Here is a 14,897-nt window from a genome sequence, read left to right as displayed (position 1 = left end):
TGGGAGAAACCACATGAGCAAATATATAGCCACTTCCACAGTTTCAGCTCATCCCAGCTCCCTGTCATTCCCTCATCATAACAAGCTCTGGGAATTGGGATTATGCAGCCCCTTCCTTTGAAATGCCCCATTATATGACACAGCCAACCTAAATTGCTTTCTGCAACCCTGGCTCCTGTAAGTCCTCTTCTTCCCCTATCCTATCCCCAGGCCAAAGGAAATTCAAAATATCACACCATTATGCTAAAAAGGCTGTACGTGTGAGAAATAGAAATTTATATGAATATATACCGAGCTATATAAAAGAATATCCATCATTTGAGGCACATTTATGGCTTTCATCATCTTGAACGTCATCCAGTGTCTGTGTCCTATCAGTATGGTTGCTTTTAGTGGCATACCAAAGTGCACCATAAAGCTTTGCTAGATCATCACCCTGCCACTCCAAATTTGGCTCCTTTGTATGTGCTGCATGTTTTTCATTAGATTTTACTGTATTCCTGTTCCTTTTCTATAATAGCTGACACATATTTTTCAATTGCCTGAGAAAAAACCCAACAACAATCCTCTAAGCTCTTGCAGGACACTATTAATAGGTTTGCCTCCAACCGAATTATATATGGGTGGTATAGCACGTTTAGTCTTTCATCCTTATCTGTTTGATCATTACTTCCAATCTGCTGTGCGAAAAATGTGACTGGCATGTTGTGTGGAATAAATAGATGCTGCAGGTTGAGATCATTTATGCATGGCTTGAATTTTGATGAAATTTTATACTGCCCTCTGGGCTAAATATTTAACCTAAGCGATTGTCCCAATAATTTGGATGATTCAAGCCTTTTCAGATGGAAGTTTTACCTTTCATTATCTTCTGTTCTGTTTAAACAGCCTTCTGTGAGTGTTAGGAAGCAAATTAAAAATAAAATAAAATTTGTTGATCCACCCCACCCCACGTAGTTCTATGAGTTATGAGATATGAAGTCAAAGAGAAATATAAAATGTAAAACTACTCAAGTTGACACCTGTTAAAACTCATCAGGCCCTTCCAGTTTTTCCTACGTACATATTATTTATTTAACACATTTATTAGCCTCCTTTTCAGCTCTCAAGTCAGCTTTCAGTAGTAAATAAAAACAAATAAAACAAGACAGAAGAACAACCACCGGCTAATAATGACTAAACTAGCTAGCTGGCTAAATGAAATAATGTATGATTTTAGTACCAGATAGAGGCAAGACATTTTACTTCCTGCTATGCATATGGAAGTTTGCAAATCAGCCAGAAACCTTATAATGAAGAGAACCCATCTGAAAGACTTTCTCATATTTATTCCAGGTCTTTGTGAAGATAACAATGACCGTGAGGTTGTGCTTACATTTGAAGGTTATGTCCCCAGTGTTATACTCAATAGATATGACAATAAAGCCATCAGTGAAAGGATCTGTCTGGCTCACGTAGCAAAGATTAGTTGAGAAGATATGTTTGAATATCCCAGATGTGATGGTCTTTACCGTTAAGGTGCAAATATACTCCTGAGTTGTCCTCTTCATTTCAGTGAGTCTTAGTGCCAAACTGCCTGAGTATTAAATACACCTCACTGACCTGAATGGCTTCCATTTTTTTTAAAAAAATACCAGCCAGAATGACCACCCAAAGATCAGGACCACGGGTGTGGGGGGGTGGGGTGGCGGCGGCTAGTGGGGCTTTTAATGCGATCTCCTCACAATCTTAACTGAGTTATTTGTGAAAGAAGAAAAGCTCTAATGGGCACCAAAGGGAACTTTCTTGTCTCTTCCTTGGCAAATAGCAGCCATGGTAGGATTCCATTCAGATCAGGACTGTGGCAGGCATAGGGTTAAAACCTCTCTACCCACACCCTCCCACTACAGTCCAGTTCATTGCAGGGAGGGCAATCCAGCTGATGTTTGTCAAGGAAACGGAAGCCTGTCAAGGCCTCCACTGCATTTAACGTCCTATGTAGTTTGGTCATATCTGGGCTGTGTGAGAGCATGTCTCCTGGATGATTTGCAATTCCGTATGCATAGAATTGCTGTCTAAAATATGCAGCTGCCAGGTAGCCAGAAGTGAAACATTTTTGCACTAAGCTCCCGACTAAAGTGTGGAAGAGATACTATGATTCTCATGATGGAGAGAAACTAGGCTAAGGTAGCCCAGCCTGGTTTCCACACACTCCCAATCGTGAGAACCCCCGGGCTCGTGGTTCAACAGCGGCTAGCCCACCTAAGCACCCCTCCCCTAAAACAAGGTTAGTGGAGCGAGTGCTCCACTAACTGTGTTTTACTGATCGTGTGCCGCCATGGCGTGGCTCCGTGCAGTGGCAACACACAAGCAGACCCCCGACCAGGAGGTTACAACAAGCCTCCCGGCCATTGGGGTCTCCCTACAAGTCCATCCTTAAGGCAGGGTGGCCGGTGCAGTTGCACCGGGCCCCTCGCCTGGAGGGGCCCCATGGTGGTGTTGGCAGCAGCAGAAGCAGCACACTCCCGGTTTCCTCCTCCACACGACAAGGTCACCACCGCCATCACCACTGCACCTCCTCCTTCTCCTCTGCCTCTCTGGCCGGGTTTCCTCCTCCTGCTGCTGCTGTAAATCTCATCCGAAGTCTCATGAGAGTTCAAAGAGTCTCATCTCACAAGACTTCTGTCGAGATCTACTACAGATGGAGCCAGTCGGAGGACGGAGGTGGAGAAGGAAGTGGTGTGGTTGCTGGCTGGCTGGCTGGCAGGCAGGCGGCTGGCTGGCTGGCTAGTTGGCAGGCTCCCAGCACAGCTCTTAGCAGGCAAGTGGAGGTGGAGGTGGTGGAGGAGAAGGAGGCGGTGGTGGATGGCAGGCATCTGGACTGCAGTAGAGCCCAGAAAGCGATAAGAGGAGGCACAGGCTTGCAGGCACATTTGTATTGTCACCCCAGCCCCCACCACTTCTGATGTCTTTAGCTTGGAGAAGGCTTTCAAGCAGCTTGCCTTCCCTTCTGCCTCCTTCCATCTCCGGCTCCCTACAGGCTTCCTTATCCAACGGGAAAACCAGGGGAGAGACTTCTGCCGGAAGCTCCAGTGCACCAGTGCTGGGAGAGAGAAGAGAGAACGCACGTGCATGGCAATAAGCCAGTATAAAACTGTAAAGGAGCCAGAAGTGGAGGTCACCAGAGTGCTGAGGAGGAGAGGGGACAAGATGGGGGTGTGTGTCTGTGTGTGTGTGTGTGTACTGTAGGTTTGTGTGTACTGTAGTTTGTAGAGTGCAGAGGGAGATGTGTGCGGTGGGAAGGAAAAGAATGTATCAGAGGGAGTTTGGTAAATTTACATAGGTGCATCTCTGCTGTGTTAAACTGGGTATGTTTGTGTCTTGGTTTTACATAAAATATACATTATTTATTTATTTGAAATGTTAAGGGGACTGTGCATATGCTGATTCACCCCTAGCCCCACACCTGCCTAGGGACAACCCTGTCTAGGGACAACCTGCCTAGGGACAACCCCAGGTGACAAGGGCCCCATGCATTGACCCTAACCCCTGATACCCGCCACCACTACTGGCTCTGTGATCTATCCGGTGGTCGTGTGGGCAGCTGATCCAGCCACCCAGGGACAGCTCCCTATTGTCTGTGGGGAGAGTGGGTGTAGAGCCTGGTGAGGCTCTACACACCCATCATGTGTATCGCCTCTATTTGTACCTGCTTCAAAAGGCCAGTAAGCAGGAGGAATTGCACACCTCTCGGGGAGTTTGTTCCACAGCCTTGAGGCAATTGGTTTAAAGGCCCTGCTTCTCATCTCAATAGTTCAAACTTCCCATGAAGCTGGAACTCAAAGCAGGGCCTGGGAAAATTATCAAAACTGGCATAAGGAGAGGTACAAGGAGAGGTGCTCTCTGAAAGACATAGGGCTTACATTAAAGCTGGGGAGTCCTCTTTAAATCCACCTGGTGCTATGTCTTTATTTGTGCTAACATACTACAGTATGATAACACAATTTTTTTTACCACAAGTGGAGAGGAGAGCTTTTGCACATAAAACATCTTCTCTTCACAGCTAATAGAAGCTTAGGCAGGGGGAATTTAAGCAAGGGGGCAAAGGATTAAGCCCCTCTCTCCTGCAAGCCACGGCCCTGTTATAAGTCCCTCTCCCATTTTAAAAGAAGAAAAAAGAGATGTCCTGGAGTCAGAGGCGCTCTTACCCCTGCACTTCGGGGCCAGATTTCAGGGCCTCTACACCCCCTGGGGGCCCTCAGAACATCTTTAGTCTGTCCTGGGTGGTGTGGTCTGTGCCCTCCAGAACCTACATGTTTTTAAAAAATGATGCTTAACTTGCAGCCAGCCGGGAGGCAGGGGCGCTCCAAAGGCCTTCAGGTCCAGGCTCCAAAATTACCTAGGTGCACCTCTGCCTGGAGTGCTAGTCATGGAACTCTGATAGCACATCCAGTTTGGCTTTTAGAGTGTGGCCTAGAACAAACTCCTGGCTTGTTCTACACAAACTGAGAGTATCCTGCGGCTACATATTCCAGGGGAAACCTGGAGATAATTTGTCCTTAAGGGAAGCTTGCCTATCCTTACTAGCCATCTTACTGATGTGTTTTTAATTAATTTTCTGTAGACTTTTTTTTTTAAGGGAAGGCTGTTTATAAATTCTAACTACTACTACTAGTAGTACTACTACTTTGAGGTATTACTAATAAGCATCCAGGTGAGCTCAGAGTCCCCTGGAATTCTATTTTCAAAGAATTCTAGTGTCCTTTGCAATTGTTATTGGATGGACCTAAATCTCATGGAGGACAGGTCTATCAATGGCTAGTAGTCTGGTGACTATAGGCCACCTCCAGCCAGGCCTGACCTTTGGGTGGGTCGAATGGGGCAATTGCCCCATGCTTGTCCCAGGCCCAGCCAACCCTGCACTCCTCATCAGCTGCTGCTCCTTGTCCCCTTGCTCAGTATCCAACATGCGTAGTGCTAATGAGTTTCATCACCTCTTTCCTCATTTGAATAAAGAGAAAGGTGATCGTCCTTCCCAGGGATCATCTTTCCCCCACGATCATCGTTCCCCCATGTGGACTGGATACTAAATGAGAGGTCCTTGTGCATCTTGATTAAGCATCGGGGTGCACACATGCCTCTCATTTAGTATTCAGCTCGTGTGGCACTGGGAAGTTTGCCTCTCTACTTGCAGGAAAGAGCCAAACTTTCCAGCACCTCACAAGGTGGATATTAAATGAGAGGCCCACGTGTGCCCGCCCCCCACACCTCTTATTTAGTATCCAGCTTGCATAGAGCTAGTCACCTTTCTCCATGCCGGAGGAGAGAGGAAGATTTCCCAGCAGCTTGCAAGCTGGGTACTAAATGAGAGGCCCGAGTATGCTCTGATTAGGCATCAGAGCACACATGCACCTCTCATTTAGTATCAAGCTCCTGTGGCATTGGGAAGTTTGGTTGCTGCTCTCCTCGCTGGAACGAGGGAGGTGATCGAATGCCTTACTGCTGTGCTACTAGATACTCAGCAGGGAAGGGTTGAGGAGTGGTGGTAAAGGAGGAGTGTGGTTGGGGTGGGGGTGCCACTCACCCCAGCCCCACACTCTCCTAGGGACAGCCCTGCCTCCAGCCTCAGAGGCAAGATGCTTCTAAATACCAGTTGCAGGGGAGCAACAGCAAGAGAGAGCTCATGCCCTCACCTCTTATCTGTGGGCTTCTCAGAGGCATCTGGTGGGCCACTGTGAGAAACAGGATGCTTGACTAGATAGGCCTTGGGTCTGATCCGGCAGGGCTGTTCTTGGGTTCTTAACCTCAGGAAATGTGGCAGCTACATTTACTAGTAGCCCCATTCTCTAGCTAGAGAGGTCAAGGAGGAGATTGGATCTGAGCCACAGTTTCCCAGAGCAATATTTTGTCAATTATACCAGGGGGCTGGGCATAGCCATTATTGAACAAGCTGGAGTTGGTGGTGGTCACATGTCCCTTGGATCTTTAGAGAGGGGGGCCCGCCGGCGGAGTAACAGCTCACTCTTTATTGCTGATGTTGTATGTGATTGGAGTAGGTATATGTATTAAAATTGCTTTTGAGATTGAGAAAATGTGCGCCCAAGTGTGTGTGTGTGTGTGAGAGAGAGAGAGAGAGCGGGGGGGGCTGCATGTGTGAGAAGTTTGTGATATTATTTGCATAGGAGTGAGAGAGAAAACCTTATGTTTGGAATTTTTTGTTCTACAGTTCTTCCGAAGCAAAGATATGGGGGCAGAGGAGGAGGAAGCTGAGTGGCCAAGGGCCCATCTTCACTTCTTGTCACAGGGCCCACTCCAATCTCGCTATGCCCCTGAATTATACCCTGTTTTCTCAGCTGTTCTCTGCACTAATGTGAGCTCACAATTGGCTTTGCAGGCAAATTTGGATTTACATAAGTAAATTCAACATGACATGTGTTGACATATAAAATATCAAACACAAATGTGTATGCAGTTTGTGGGGTTTTCACCTAGCATCCACTTCTGGAAAAGCTTTTTGGAAATACATGGGTATAGCTGCCTTGCTATTTAATTAATTGGCAGTGTGTCTCTTTCTTTCTTTCTTTCTTTCTTTCTTTCTTTCTTTCTTTCTTTCTTTCTTTCTTTCTTTCTTTCTTTTTTGAAATAGGAAGTCTTTATGCCAGCAGCAATGTTTGAGATACTGGGAACATAAGCAATTAGCAAATTATGGTATGTTTAAATGAAAATAGTTTCCTGGCCAAGCACAATGAAGAAGGCTTGCAGCCATGTTGTTTCTTCATTAAACAAAATGACAAGCTAGCAATAAGTATCTCTTATAGTATAGACAGAGAATTAATGACATGGTAAGCATATGAGCAATCATTGTAGTTGGTGTGTTCTACTGCAGAACAACTACATTTTATGTTCCCATCACAAACTCATATATTGCTTTTCACAATAGGTGCAAAGGAAAACACTTTCTTTATCCTAACATTGACTAAAATTGGGGTGACATGTGAAGTTGCCCTTTAGGTATTTTTTGGGGGTGGGGTGGGTGGGAAATCCCTCTATACTGCAGCCGTATATCTTTAATTTACCATTTCTCTCCACCTTACCAATTGGGAAATGGTTGCATCTCTTGTTTTGTTTCGTCTTGTTTAAATTCCAGGGACCAGTCACCCACAAGTCTGGCCTTCTCTTGAAGCAATGTGAAGTAACTTCTTCAGGCTGCAAAGAGGGCATGTCAAAGTGGGGGACAATTCTTCCACGTCCAGGCTCTAATTAATTAAATAAATAAATAAATAAATAAATAAATGGGTGTAGGAGCAGGTACTCTGGTCACTTTTCAGTTCCAGTGTAAAAATGCTGAAGAGTGGTACAAATTATCTACTACGTTTATATCAGTACTATAGAGTTCAATGTCATCACCTTCTCGTTGCACAGGTGCACACACTGCACATATGGCCCATTGTATGTATGCACACACAAAGAGAATCTCCACCCCTATCCTACCCAGTTACAAATAAATGGAGCCTGTCTGGGCAAAGAGCAAGGCTAGATTAATCATTAGGCTAAGTATGCTATAGCATGAGACTGCAGCAAAACCACTCTAGAGCCATTTTTACTACTTTTTTCTACTAAACTGTGGAAAGTGCACTTACATACAGTATCCTCCAACATTTCACAAGACATACTCAGGTACTTATAATGTCCTTACAGTAAGGATCACTGCCTGGGACACACTCCAATTACACATCGCTGAAGGCTCTTCTCCAATTGCTCAGGGTAACTGACCTCACCTTTAATAAAAACAAGAGAATGTTTAATAGAATGATTCAGCTGCAATTCAAAGACATTTGGCAATGTTTACTACTATTTGGTCATGCAAATATTGGGTGAGGAGCGGCTTAAGGATGTAAAGGAAGTAGTGCATTGGTCAGAGGTGGAGGGAGGCCAGCAGCGGCCCGAGTCCAGCCTGCCACCGTGGCCCTCTAGCCCCACCCTCTGTGTCTGAAGGCAGACATTAAGCAACGCCCCCTGCATCTGACATCAAACGCAGGGAGCATACCTTCGATTGCAAACAGGGCTGAGCAGCCCCATGTGCAGGCAAAATCCCCAGCCAGCGCGCTGCGTTCACAGCGCAGCCGGAGCAGCTCTTCTTGCCTAAAAGGCAGGGAGAGTCTCTCCCGGCCGCGCTGCGAACATGGCTCTGGTTTAGCTAGCAAATGAGGCCACACAGCCCCATTTGTGAGCACAATTTCACAGTGCAGCTTGTTGTTGTTTACACAGTCAGACAGGTGTTATTGACTGGTTTGTTTTATCCAGACATCGAGTCCTTCCCAAGGACCTGGGATGGCTGGATTTTATCATCAATACTGTTGGTTATTATAGATATCATCGCAAAATATAGGCTGTTCCCAGTAAAGCTGCTTTTTGTAATTGGCTGATGGTGATTTTCTGTGGCCCCTATGGTGTTGAGGTGCTCTTCAAGGTCTTTTGGAACTGCGCCCAGGGTGCCAATTACCACTGGGATTATTTTGGTCTTCTGCCACAGCCTTTCAATTTCAATTTGTAGATCTTTGTATTTTGTTATTGTTTCTATTTCTTTTTCTTCTATTCTAGTATTATTATTATTATTATTTTGATTTCTATTATCGAGAAATAATAAATAAATAAATAAATAAATAAATAAGATGACTCCCTGTCCCCAAAGGGCTCACATTCTAAAACAAAACATAAGATAGACACCAGCAACAGTCACTGGAAGTACTGTGCTGGGAGTGGATAGGGCCAGTTACTCTTCCCCTGCTAAATAAAAAGAATCTCCACGATAAAAGGTGCCTCTTTGCCAAGTTAGCAGGGGATATCACCTGGTATTGCTATGTCGATTGATTTAACTTGTTTTTCTTTCTTCTCGACTGCAGTTATATCTGGTGTATTGTGTGGCAGATGTTTGTCTGTTTGTAGTCAGAAATCCCATAATATTTTTGCATCTTCAATTTCTTCAACTTTTTCAGTTTTATGGTCCCACCAATTTTTGGCTACAGGTAGCTTGTATTTTTTGCAGATGTTCCAGTGTATCATCCCTGCTACCTTGTCATTCCTTTGTTTGTAGTCAGTCTGTGTGATCTTTTTACAACAGCTGATTAGGTGGTCCACGGTTTCATCTGCTTCTTTACAAAGGCAGCACTTGCTGTTTGTTGTTTTTTCCACATTTGCTCCTATTGCATTTGTTCTTAGTGCCTGTTCTTGCGCAGCCAGTATCAAACCCCCTGTTTCTTTCTTCAAGTTGCCGTTCTTAAGCCATTGTCAGGTCTTGGTGTTGTCTGATTTTCCACTTATATTGTGCAAATATTGACCATGCAGTGGCTTATTTTTCCATTTTTCTGCTCGGTTCTTGACTTGTTCTTTCTTGTGGGCCTGCTTTGTTTCATTGGTGTTGAATAGTTTCGCGTTATTGACCATTTTAAGTGCATCTTCTCTCACTGTCCTTTATATATTCTTCAAGGCCTCTTTTCTCCTCCTCTACTGTTTGATGGACTTGCAGCATTCCTCTTCCACCTGAGCCGCGAGGGAGGTATAGCCTATCTATATCACTGCGGGGGTGCAGAGCATGATTGATGGTCATTATTTTCCTGGTCTTACAATCTAGCGTCTCTAGCTCTGCCTGAGTCCTTGGCGGTTTACAACAAAATAAAAACAGACAAAGTAAAACATTAGTTAAACCAAAAAACAAAAAGTTTAAAACATTACAATTAAAATTTTAAAGTAATATTTTAAAACAGCATCAAAACCATTAAAACAATATTAAGTAAAAGCCTGGGTGAACAGATGCATCTTTAAAGACTTTTTAAAAGCTGTCAGTAGTGGGGGGGCTCTTATTTCAGTAGGGAGTGCTTTCCAAAGCCTGGGGGCAGCAGTGGAGAAGGCCCATCCCTGAGTAGCCACCAGATGAGCCCATGGCAACTGCAGACGGACCTCTCCTGATGGGAGAGGGTCCAGTGGGCGGTGGGGTTCATGATGAAGAAGACATTCTCTTAAATACCCAGGGCCCAAGCTGTTTAGGGCTTTATAGGTTATAACCAACACCTTGTATTTTGTCCAGAAACATATCGGCAGCCAGTGTAACTCCTTCAATACAGGAGTAATCTGGGTCCGAGATGACCCAGAAACCAACCTGGCTGCCGCATTCTGGACCAACTATAGTTTCCGGACTACATTCAAGGGCAGCCCCACATAGAGTGCATTGCAGTAATCCATTCTAGAGGTTACCAGCAGATGTATCACTGTTTTGAGATCGTTTATCTCAAGAAACAGATGCAGCTGGCGTATCAGCCAAAGCTGATAGAAGGCACTTTTGGCCACTGCCTTAACCTGGGACACCAGGGAGAGGCTTGGATCCAGAAGCACCCCTAGACTGCGTACCTGCTTTTTCTAGGGAAGTGTGACCCCATCCAGGGCAGGCAGATCAAACTCATCTCTCAGGTTTCGACCCCACACAACAAGTACCTCTGTCTTATTTGGATTCAGTCTCAGTTTGTTATCCCTCATCCAGCCCATCACTGACTCCAGGCAGGCATTTAGGGAGCTTATGCCCTCTCCTGATGATGCTGACATGGAGAAATAGATTTGGGTGTCATCAGCTTATTGATAACACCCTGCACAAAATCTCCTGATGATCTCTCCCAGCGTTTCATGTAGATGTTAAACAACATCAGAGACAATATGGAGCCCTGAGGCACACCATACAAAAGTTCAGATTTTGAAGAGCAGTCTCTAAGGGACACCATCTGGAACCTGCCCTAGAGGTCGGAGCGGAACCACTACAAAGCAGTTCCTCCCACTCCCAACCCCCTCAGACACTCCAGAAGGATATTATGGTCGATAGTATCGAAAGCTCCTGAGAGGTCCAAAAGGACCAACAGAGTCACACTTCCTCTGTCATTTCCTAGACCAAAGCAGTCTCCACCTCATAACCTTCCTGAAAGCCAGTCTGAAATGGGTCAAAATAATCAGTTTCCTCCAAGACCACTTGGAGCGGGGAGGCCACCACATTCTCAGTCACCTTGCCCAGCCATGGAAGGTTGGAGACAGGCCTGTAGTTGCTCAACTCTGAGGGATCCAGGTTAGACTTCTTCAGAAGTGGTCTAATAATTGCCTCCTTAAGACAAGAAGGCATCCTGCCTTCCCTCAGAGAAGAATTTATAATTTCTACCAGGCCCTCTACAACCACCCCCCAGCAGATAGTATAAGGCTTATAAGCCATGGGCAAAGGTCAAGAGAACAGGTGGCAGGCCGCACCATTCCGAACAGCTTGTCCACATCCTCAGGAGTCACATACTGGTATTGATCCAACCAAATCGCACAAGAGGAGTTGCTGGACACCTCCACATCAGACACTGAAGTAATTGTCAGGGAGAGTAGCTTCAGCCGCTCTGCGAATGCTGAGCTGGCCAGGGATTTTGCCTGCAAACGGGGCCATGTGGCCCCATTTGCAAGCAAAGCTACACCTCCTACAACTGGCATCAGATGCAGGGGCATGGCTGGGGCACCAGGCGTGGCCCTTGATTAGCAGCGGCCCAGGTCCATCAAACCCATTCGCTCAATGATGGCTCCACCCCTGACATTGGCATTTTCCATCCATATATTTACATGCATGTGCACTAGGATCAAGATTCATCCATCCTCCATGCAAGCTCTATTCACATATCATGCTCAACACATGTACAATCTCTGTAGAGTACACATTTATACTGTTGTTCATATGTTATATTCAACACATGCTCAGTAGCACACTTCCTCTCTGTACTCTGCATTTGAGGAGGCTTCTACCCTGATTCACTTTTAAAATGAATGCATGTGCAGTCATTCACACAAAAGCATGTACATGTGTACAGAGACTTGAATACATGTACAATGTAATGCCAAAGTAGGGCTTCAGACAGTTAGTTCCTAGAGTCTTGGAAGAGGAGGCTGGGGTCTGGAGAACTCTGTTGTACATATGTGCCTACTCAAAAAAACAACAAAAAACTTAAAAGGCATCTTGAGCAACTCCCCAAAAGGCAAAATAGAGGCAACATAGAAACAATCAAATGTTCCTGGCAAATAGAGACAGCTAGAATTAACGTTAAGCGTTGAACTCATTTAAACATTTAGAAAATGTTGTCATATGATATTGTAGATAAGCAGGCTTTCCTAAGGTACCCAGCCCAAACTAGCACATTGAATTTTACCTGGGAACCTACTTGTTTACGATTACTTAATGCAGTCATAGATGGGCTTTCTCTAGGGCGAGGTTTAACGCCTTCCCTTCAGCGTTTTTATATGGGAAGTATAACAAATTGCCCTACGAAAAGAGCATATGTCCTTGTGGCCAGGAGATCGAGTCAATGGCCCATATTCTATTAAAGTGCCCACTTCACCAGGATGTAAGGCAGCAATTAATCCATCCCTTGCTAAATAATTTGAAGAGGAAAACCGAGGATCTTCTTTTAAAGTACTTATTAGCCGATGAAGATTCAGTAATCTCCAGAACAGTTGCTAAGTACTGTTATGTGGCTTTTAAAATAAGAGTCTCAAACTCATGAGGGTATTCTTTTTTTAAAAAACAACTGCCATTTTTAGGTATATATATATTCTTATTTTAAGGATTTTATGTGATTTTGAGTTATTAATGATTGTACATTTCTCTTTTGGTCACTGACCGTAAATAAATAAAGTAAGTTTACCTGGGATCAGATTGGCAGCCAGTGCAGTGCCTTCAAGAGTGGAGTAATATCTGCACTACGAGCAGTCCCAGAGATCAATCTGGCAGCTGCATTCTGCACCATCTGTAGTTGCCAAATACTTTTCAAGGGCAGCCCCATGTAGAGCACATTGCAATAATACAAATGCGACATGACTAAATCATGAGTCAAACTGGATGTGCCCCCATGGATCAGCCCTCCCAAGGAAGGAAGACATTATTGCAGTGAATTTTAGATTTTGGATTACTTATTTATTAATTATTTGAAATATTTATACCCCGCCCCTCCAGTACACAACTGTTTGGGGTGGCTCACAACATTTATAAAATAGTTACAATGCAAAATCAAACTAATAAAATCAACCAAATTAAGTTACATAAGTTAAAAAATCCAAGCTAAAAGCACAACCAGAATTACAGTTTTTTAGTTTCAAATTAAAAGTTATATAAAAAGCTAAAAACTAAGAGTTATAAAAACTAAAGAACCTAAAAAACCTAAAGAACCTTTTGCTATTGAAGGAAAGGCAAAATGGTTATTAGAGAAAACAGAGGGTAGGGTTTTCTAGGTATCAATGACAGAGTTTTTGTCCCAAATTAGTTAGAATTTGTGGACTGGTACTGATCAGTGACCCAGTACATAAGTCATTGCATTTACGCCATCGCTGGCTAAATTACAACTCTGCTGAATTACTGTGTTGATCGATTTTGAGTAAGATGCATATACTTTGAATTTCTGCTTTGTGTATGTTCAGTGTTGATTCATATATAAGGGCCACATTCTCATGACTGTGTTAATCCTAGGGGCTGACAGACATTAGCGTGATTGTGAGAACTTGAGCACAATGGAAATCCTGACTCAGTTCTGCACTGTTAACCAGGATATTTAATCTACAACAACAAATATTTATATACCGCTTTTCAACAAACGTTTCCAAAGTGGTTTACCTAGAGAAATAATAAATAAAATAAAATAAATCAAAATAAGTAAGTAAGTAAGTAAATGATGGATTCCTGTCACCAAAGGGATCATAATCTAAAAATAAATATAAGATACGACAGCAGCAGCAGTCACTGGAGGTACTGTGCTGGGGATGGAAGGGGCCAGTTGCTCTCCTGCTAAATAAGGGGAATCACCACGTTGAAAAGGTGCCTCTTTGCCCAGTTAGCAGAGGATCAGATTTGGGCTAATCATCCAGCAGGACACCCTCACCAAGAGCCACTGACTGTGAGAACCCTGGCTGATCCTGGCTACTTGAATGCCACTCATGTGCACAGAACAGACCATGCTTGCTGACACTCTGGTCTCCCGCCCACACTCTGTGGCCATGCAGCCAAAACACCTTCAGAGGCACGCTGCCTGGAAACACACCGGACTGGGTCTAACGATCCGTGAGACCCGGTTTGGGGAAGTGAGTGGGAAGGGAGCTCTGGGCGGCCAGATCGGCCGCCCACATGATTGCCAGCTCTGAGACAGAGCTGGCGGGGGCTGGGGAGCTTGGGGGCTGTGCGGCCCTCGGAAGCCCCAGTATGCCCTGCGCAAGTGCGCAGGGCATACTGGTGAGACCCCCGAGCCGGGAGGCTGCTTTTAAGCCTTCCCGGCTGGGGGTCTACTCATGAGTAGCCACAGCACGGAGCTGCGGCGTGGCTACTCACGAGCAGATAGCCCGGGTTTGCGGAGCGTTCGCTCCACAAACCCGGGCTAAGGGGTGGGCTACATGAGCGGGTTAGCCGCTCCAGAACCACTGGGCTCAGCTGTGAGCCCAGTGGTTCTGACAACCCACAAAAATCGGGCTAGGCTTTCCCAGCCCGATTTTTGTGATCGTCAGAATAGCTTCACCATGTCATTCATACCTGCATGCCCCAATGATACCTACCCACCCACCACCCACACTGCTGCCCCGTCAAGGTACATCACAGCATGCCTTGGCCACAGGGGCGTAGCAAGGTTGGAGTGGGCCCAGAGACAAGATGAGTGGGCCCAGAGACAAGATTTTAAAATGGGGCCCCCCCACTCAAAGTCCAGGGCCTCCGCACACCCCAGGCCCCCAAGGATTTAAGTCTGATATTCCAAAATAAGTATGCTGCCTGGAAATACATTTCACTGAATACACACACGCACACGTCACAATATATAGTGATATACATTGAGTACTATACATTTGTTTTACTTTTAATGCCTAGAACACACTAGAAA

At 45.0% G+C, this 14,897-nt stretch overlaps 1 protein-coding gene and 1 long non-coding RNA gene across 3 annotated transcripts in view; one reads left to right on the top strand and one right to left on the bottom strand.

The window, feature by feature from the left end:
- Positions 1–14,897, top strand: part of LOC128323509 (uncharacterized) — a 309,256-nt gene that overhangs the window by 185,214 nt on the left and 109,145 nt on the right. The window lies entirely within an intron of this gene.
- On the bottom strand, positions 1,314–14,158 carry LOC128323511 (uncharacterized). 2 transcript variants are annotated; one of them, XR_008306302.1, is made up of 4 exons: positions 12,687–14,158; positions 7,620–9,632; positions 7,074–7,235; positions 1,314–6,658 (listed from the first exon to the last, which is right to left on the bottom strand). It is a non-coding gene; the product is annotated as an uncharacterized LOC128323511 (long non-coding RNA). The 2 variants fall into 2 exon arrangements; XR_008306301.1 differs by having other exon boundaries at positions 7,620–14,158.

This window comes from Hemicordylus capensis, chromosome 4 (genome assembly GCF_027244095.1).
Source record: "Hemicordylus capensis ecotype Gifberg chromosome 4, rHemCap1.1.pri, whole genome shotgun sequence".
NCBI classification, from domain to species: Eukaryota; Metazoa; Chordata; class Lepidosauria; order Squamata; family Cordylidae; genus Hemicordylus; species Hemicordylus capensis.
Note: the sequence above shows the minus strand (reverse complement) of the source record. Positions and strands in the feature narration are given on the sequence as shown.